Source organism: Podarcis liolepis (assembly GCF_965112155.1).
Source record: "Podarcis liolepis genome assembly, chromosome: 3".
Classification (NCBI taxonomy): domain Eukaryota; kingdom Metazoa; phylum Chordata; class Lepidosauria; order Squamata; family Lacertidae; genus Podarcis; species Podarcis liolepis.
Window position 1 is genome coordinate 31,490,689 of NC_139557.1, and position 7,874 is coordinate 31,498,562.

General features: G+C 43.3%; 1 long non-coding RNA gene across 1 annotated transcript; it reads right to left on the minus strand.

Moving 5' to 3' along the window:
- Positions 1-2,070: 2,070 nt before the first annotated feature.
- LOC310703460 lies at positions 2,071-5,924 on the minus strand. Its single transcript, XR_014524149.1, has 3 exons — positions 4,894-5,924; positions 4,237-4,354; positions 2,071-3,974 (listed from the first exon to the last, which is right to left on the minus strand). It is a non-coding gene; the product is annotated as an uncharacterized lncRNA (long non-coding RNA).
- Between the last annotated feature and the right edge of the window lie 1,950 nt (positions 5,925-7,874).

Here is a 7,874-nt window from a genome sequence, read left to right on the forward strand (position 1 = left end):
CGTCTTGCGAAGCAAGCCCATTGACGGATTAGAGGATTAGCGCTATTAGCGGCTTTTAGCGGCTTATCAGCTTATCGGATCAGCTGATAAGCGGCTTAGCGGCTTAAAAAAAGGGGGGAGGAAAAAAACCCCGCAGGAACTCGCAAGACATTTTCGTCTTGCGAAGCAAGCCCATAGGAGATTCGTTTTGCGAAGCACCTCCAAAACGGAAAACTCTTTCGTCTAGCGAGTTTTCCGTCTTGCAAGGCATTCATCTTGCAGGGCACCACTGTAGCTATTGGCGCAAGGAGGACCGTGACGAGTGCCAGAGCGCATGGAAACACCATTTACCTTCCCGCCGCAATGGTACCTACTAATCTGCTCTTGCTGGTATGCTTTTGAACTGCTAGGTTGGCATAACCCTGCACAGGTCACCAAGCTGACAGGTGCAAAATTGAGAAGATCCATAACTCTGAAGATCCATTTCGGGGTGCAAAATTTTGGCCTCACAGCAGATTCCATATTACGAAAGATTACACAAGTCGACCCCTGCTGTTGCCCTTCCTATGACTTTTACATTTCTACAATCCAAGAAGAATATAGTATTTCAACACAGTTTTGAATGTGTTTGTGCAACAGCCTCCTTTCAGCTTCCTCAGCTACAAGGTTAGTCATGCTCCAAATGCAGGAAACAGGGTCATTGGTTTGGGCCTAAAGCAAAGCCAACCACTTCAAGCTAAAATTGGCAGGAGGAGGAGTTGATGGACTTTGAAGAATCTGCGCTCTCTGTCTTTTTTAGACTTACTGTATATATAGCCTTGGCCTGAAGTCAGGCTTTGAACAAGAAATTCTCCAGATCATTGTGGGCGATATACTGTGTTTTATCGTCCTCACCTAAGATGCTGGTTGATTTCTAAGAAGAGTTACACAGAATTCTTTTTTAAGAATAATTTTTTAAAAATTGTACCAGAGAAAGCATTCTGTGCAAACATTGGTGTCGCATTCCACAGAGTTACAAATAATAATTTCTTCAGACAGGAAATTTTAAAAGGCTTCTGTGTAACTTGAAAGCTCACAAGACTGCTAACATATTATTTGTCTAAGCGCCAAGGTTGCAGGTTTGATCCCCGTATGGGACAGCTGCATATTCCTGCATTGCAGGGGGCTGGACTAGTTTATTCTCAGGGTCCTTTCCAATTCTACAGTTCTACAATTCAATGATTCTACGAAAGCAGCACTTTTACTGGAGGTACTCAACGATATGCAGTACTGGCACCTCTCCCCCCCCCCCCCGCCCGCCGCCTATGTTAAAAGTGTGGCACTTACAGTAACACATTCATGGTGAGTACCAGCACCTTTTTTAAAAAAAGAAGAATTAAAAGGCACTGTATAAAAGTGCATCTGAAGCACTAAACAGAAATTTGCTTTTGGGCCTAGCAGTATCTCCACCGACTTTCCAGAGGCAATGTGATCAGACAATACAGATCTGCTGTCTACCCACGACTCACATGCATACCCATGAAATTCAAGGCAAATTATATATATATATATATATATATATATATATATATATATATAGCATGGATCCAACATTTCATGATGCTTCTACCGTACAAAAACATAGATGGAGGCGATTTCACCGTGAAAATCAGATTTAGTGTTTCATGGTACTGTGGTGGATCAAAAATTAAGACCCGAGGCGCAGAGCTTCATGGTTTTTATAGTCAAGCCAAACAAATCCAGTTTCTAATCATAGAACACATCAGATGTGGGCTTTCGCACCCACAGTACAGTGGGCCTCTTATTTTCACCAGGCAGTCTGGGGGCACGGATGCAAGTGATGACTAGATGATACATTTGAAGCATCCTATTATAAGCGTGAGGATCTTACTTTAAATATATCTAGGTTTACGTGCCATGGCAGGCCACAATTTACGGTAATCTATCTGTGATTCCCATGAAGCAAGAGGAACTGCGATTAGCTGGCGAGTGTCCTTAGGGTTTGCATTCTCGTAGTAGAACTCAGCAAGTGGTAGGATTGAGACAAAACCTGAATGAATTGGCTCTACCTGTCATTCACTCTGGCCCCTGCCTACTGTTGGTCTACCTGCCTTTCCGCCCTACCAGTCCCAAAGACACTAGCCACTGTGGAACTCTCCCCCCTATGAAACAAGGTTTGTCAGCCATTTTTCTCCCCACGAGGCTGGGTGATCAGAAATAATCGCTACTGGCGTGGGTGGAAAAGATAAGAAAATGAGTCCTAGGAAGGTGGGTGAGTGTGGACTGAACCCGCCCTGCTACCCATTCTGCTTTACAATCCTGACAACAGAGGATGCCCACTTGCAGCCTGAATCAAGCCTTTTGAACTCTGTGACTGGAACCAAAACATCCTCTTTGAGGCAAGAAGCAAGTCCAGCTAATGAGAAAACTGGCACGGAGATCCAAATTTGATGAAGTTATCTTTCCTGTAAATTTCTGGCTCTTAGAAGTAGTCTAAGTAACACGAAATGCACAAATGCGGCCCAGTGTGTTTAATTCCCGTTTTACCATTTGTAGTGACTGGATTTCCCAGAAGTAGAATTAAAATGGGGGTCTGAGCAAGAGAGTGGTGCAGGTTGCATGGAGTCCTGGTTATCAGTTGCCCTTTGTGTGCCTTTCCAGTGCTACCTGATCCAGCCCTTCATTACAGAGGAGTTTCAGAGGACAGGCTGCTTCTTTGTTAGGCGAGACGAGAGGCAACGCAGGTGAGACACATATTACTGGCCCAGTTCCTTTGGCAAAAGTTGTGTCGAACATCCTCATGTGGAGCAGTCCGCACAGGAATTCAGTGTGTCACGTAACACTTTTGGAAAGAACTTTCTCACCAATTTATTCCTTTAGTCCATCTGTATCTGATCCCATCCATCCTCCGAGAATCTCACAGCAGCATACACTGATCCTCTCTCCCCATCCCCCTGCCGCTGCCTTGCTTTATCCTCACAACTCTGTGTGGTAGGTTAGGCTGAGAAATTGTACCAACTTGCCCAGGGTTACCCAGCTATGGCTGGGGGGGGGGGGTTGAACTTGACTCTTGCTTTAACCTCTGTACCACACAGGAACTGTTAGGTACAGAGTTGGTGTAGTGTAGGGACTAGGAGTATGAAGAATATCTCTGCTTCGAATCTCACTCAGCTATTGTTGGTTATGATTGGTTTGAAGAAGAATTCCCTGGATCCAGACGTGGGGCATGCACTCTCCAATAAGAGAGCTCAAGCAGAAGTTTAAAATCACAAAACATGCAGCGAAGTAAAGTGTGGAAATATAGTCTGCTGCTAACATGAGTTTGACCAAACTGCAGGAGGCAGTGGAAGACAGGAGTGCCTGGCGTGCTCTGGTCCATGGGGTCACGAAGAGTCGGACATGACTAAACGACTAAACAACAACAAATACCTTTAAAAATCCAGTTTTTAGAATCATAGAATCGTAGAGTGGGAAGGGACCTTGAGGGTCATCTAGTCCAACCCTCTGTAATGCAGGAATATGCAGCTGGCCCATATGGGGATCAAACCCATGACCTTGGCATTATCAGCACCATGCTCTACCCAACTGAGCCACCTTCTTTAAAGACTCTTTCAAAGCAACTTTAGCATAGAAAAAACTGAATAGTTTGGTAAGTTAAAAAAAATGGTTTACTTTCAAACCTTTCAAAGGTCACATTCATGTGCTTTTTCATACAGCAGCAAGAAAACACAGGCAAAAAAGGTTAGTCATGTTTCTAAATACACAGTCTGGGCTTGGAGTGATTAGCCCAGATGTCTTCTCTGGTCAGATTCACATGGTGGAAGAGAGCACTGCTAATGCAGTGGTTTGACTTCACCCCTGGAGGAGCACTCCATTGTCTCTCGAGACAAGACGGATGCCAAAAATGTCCTCAGGTAAGATCTCTCAGCCTGAGTTCTCTCCCTCATATCTGCAATAAGTCAGTAATTCCAATCTGCTCCACAAGATTGTTGTTGCTGGGACAAAGTATGAGAAGAGTGTCAAACAAATTGCCATTGTTTGCTATTTAGTTACTTCTCTTTTTTCGAAAAGGAAATACCTGGCTCTGTGCATATTGCAGTGAGGAACGTCAGGCAGCTGCCATTTTAAATACACTCCCTAGGGGAAGCGTGTCCATCAAACATAGTGGGAGTTGCTTCTGACTAAACATGTATGGGGTTGCCCTTTCTGTTTTAAAGTGCTCAGATCCATCCAGAAACAAATATTTATTCCACTAACCTCATGTGCTTTCCATAAAGTTTTGAAACCTGGTTGTTGGGTTTTTTTTCCATTCCCTTTGAAACAAATGCAATTTTTGGTGTCTGAAAGTCAAAGCTGCCAGAGGGTGACTGGAAGTCTGTAAGAGATCAAATAACAGAGAGATGACTGAATCTGAAGCAGAAATTTTCATTGATGGGGGGGGGGGCAACCCAGCTGCTTCACCTTTCCCCTTTTGCTGTGTTTCCAGTCACACTTGCCTCCCAGCTTTCTTTTGCCCATGGGGAAAAATATATACAGCTTCCAGAGAGCTGCTGTTTTCGGATTGTATACACACTCTTTAAAGTACATGTCAAAGCACATTCTCGCCTCCAAAGAATTCTGGGCACCGTACTTTACTCCTCCAATTTCCATAAACTGCTAACAAACTACAGTGACCAGAATTCTTTGAGGGGGAAATGTGCTTTGAAGCTGTGTAGTGTGCACACAGCCACATACTGGCAAATTAAGGTCACGCAATTAAAGTTGATTTGGTGCACAGGGTACACCTCCTTTCCCCAAAATCAGACGTTTCGTGATAAGGAAAGTCCCAAAAAAATGTTCTAGAAAGCCTGGAATATCAAGTATCACCTCCTTGCAAACACTTCAGAATGGATGCTCGATAAACAGTTGCCTCACCTCTCCCCAGACTTTGAGCATACGAAACAGGATGACTACTCAATAAATAGGTCACCTGGAAATGTCCTGTATCTTCTGAGAAAAGATGCACAGGTTTGACTTGGTATGATGAGGAGGAGGAGGAGAAAGGTAATAAACAGCTTTATGAAGTATGACATGCAACATTTTATGCAGCGTCATGGGGACATGGATGTAGATGTTCGCTTGTTTGTTTTTCAAAAAACATTTTCACAGTGAGAACTCCCCTACCCCTAACTGGATTGGAGTTGTTTTGAACAGATGTACTTAGTTACCCATCTTATTTACTCATCTTGTTTTAAACCAGTGGAGGTTTTGTGGGTGGGAAAACAAGGGTTCCCAGCCCATCTTAATTTGGTGATTTACAGCACAGCACACTTTGAAGCAAAACCCAGTAGCTGATCTTGGGTGATTAACAACTACGAATGAATATTTGCATCTCTATAGTCTTCTAGGATGCAGGTGGCGCTGTGGGTTAAACCACTGTGCTGCTTGGGCTTGCCGATCGAAAGGCCGTGGTTCGAATCCCCGCAACAGGGTGAGCTCCCGTTGTTCGGTCCCAGCTCCTGCCAACCTAGCTGTTCGAAAGCACACAGTGCAAGTAGATAAATAGGTACTGCTCTGGCAGGAAGCTAAACAGTGTTTCCGTGTGCTGCTCTGGTTTCGCTAGAAGCGGCTTAGTCATGCTGGCCACATGACCCGGAAAAACTGTCTGCGGACAAACCCGGCTCCCTTGGCCTTTAAAGCGAGATGAGCGCTACAACCCCAGAGTCATTCGCGACTGGACTTAATTGTCAGGGGTCCCTTTACCTTTATAGTCTTCTATTGTAGGAAGTTTTTTTTTTAAGTTGATTAAAAAATATTGTAGTTCAGAGGACTTTATAAAATTCTGATTGATTCAACTCCCCCACACCTCTGCAAAGTTGAATAAGCAGGGATTATTAAGGAGATACGTTTGAAGCTACCGTATTTTTCGCTCTATAAGACGCACCAGACTACAAGACGCACCTAGTTTTTGGAGGAGGAAAACAAGAAAAAAAATATTCTGAATCTCAGAAGCCAGAACAGCAAGAGGGATCACTGCTCAGTGAAAGCAGCAATCCCTCTTGCTGTTTTGGCTTCTGGGATAGCTGCGCAGCCTGCATTCGCTCCATAAGACGCACACACATTTCCCCTTTTTAGGAAGGAAAAAGTGAGTCTTATAGAGCAAAAAAACCCAGTACTTTCTATAGCTTTGCATTTCCCTCTCCTTTATTTGTCAAGCTTGATTCAGCACTTTACATTTCACATGTGTAGTCCTGTCGTAAGGCAGGCTCTTTCTCTTCATTTTCAAGCAAGCTTGAAAGATGCCCTGAAGGAGCTCAAGCTGCACATACTTGTTGATAAAGGGCTCTAGGTAGGTATGTTGCTGACATCATTTCCTGTTATCACCATCAGAGGGTTCGCAATAGCACAAAGCTTTTGCCATGGCAACTGCCTTGCGATATGATGAACCTTTGTCTCGTGATGTAGGAAATTGTTGTCAACTGATTTTTTGTTTTGTTTTGTTCTGATGTTATAAGGAGGTGGCATGCATCAGATGGTAGAAGACTCTCGTATAGCAAAACAGATGAGGGGGGAAATCTAGGACAGAATAAATATGACTCCCAAGCTGTCCTGAAATCATACTGAATTCTGGACGGGGGTATAAATAAATTATTATTATTATTATTATTATTATTATTATTATTATTATTATTACTACTACTACTGTGTGTTGCTTGTATCATGAAGTACAGCATTATTCTAGAGCTCAAGCAACAGGTAAACTTGTGTCTAGAAACCCCAAAAGGGCATGTGGATCAGAATTAGATTTGATTCAGAATGTTATGGAACAGGGCTTTGAGCCTTCAGGCTCCATCCTGATTGGAAGGGGCTGAAATGCCCCGATATTTTTCCCTAAAGAGGATTTTCCCACCAGATTTCTGTAAGTTCTTCTCAATGGGTGTCTTCTTCTTTGGCGATTACTCGTAGCTGAGTAAGATTGTCTTCCATAAACACGGTTTTAACAGTGAGTCCGTAAGTGACTGTGGAGGCCAATTCTGGAAGCTTCACAAGGCCGTTTTCAATAGCGAAGCCTACCCCATGTATTCGATGCTCTTGTTCAGATAGACCTTTCCAGAAGAATGTGTAGCCTCCTTTTTCTTCCTTCAGTTGTCCCTCGCCTGCTCTTCAAGTCTCTTGAAGCGCTGCAATATTGATGTTAAAATGTCGCAGCTCTCTTGCAATGGGTGTATCACATTTCCAGTCAGTGTGGTATTTTCCACACAGGACTTCCTTACCGGTGTCCAGTTTGTTGCTGCTTATTAAATAGAATTTTCCCTAAACTCAATAATTCAATTTAACTCCCCCACCCCTCCACACACAAAAAATAAGAGAATCAATTATGGTGCTGATATATACAACTGCAAGTTCAGAGCACTATGAAGCCTACAAAAAGGCCTTACGCACTAGCAGACTAACTTCCTTCACAGAAAAAGCAAAGGTTGTTTTTAGGCCCATGAGAATAATTGCAAAATCCACAGTTGGGCGATACTCAGACGTCTTGGGTGTTCTCACTTCCATTTCTTTAAATGAAAATCTTAGGCATTTTTGCACTACAAAACGTGGCACAAAGAAAGAGAGAGAGAGATTTGTGCTGACATCTGAAACTCCTGTAGGACAAGGCATGAGCACAAGCGTAAATATTGTGGCCACAAGGCCCTTGACAGTATACATCTCATCCACCGGAACACCCAAGGTTTGTTCTTAATTTCCTTAACAGTAATTCCCAGTGCTGACATATCAAATTACTTTTACTTTAAAAAGCAGGTCAATGGTTTAGTAGTGAGAGCAGCTGAGGTGAACATTAGAAGGAAGCAGGAGCAAGTTAGCACATGGTAAGCTATTGCTTATACAACAGGCTTCTCCGGAACATATCTATG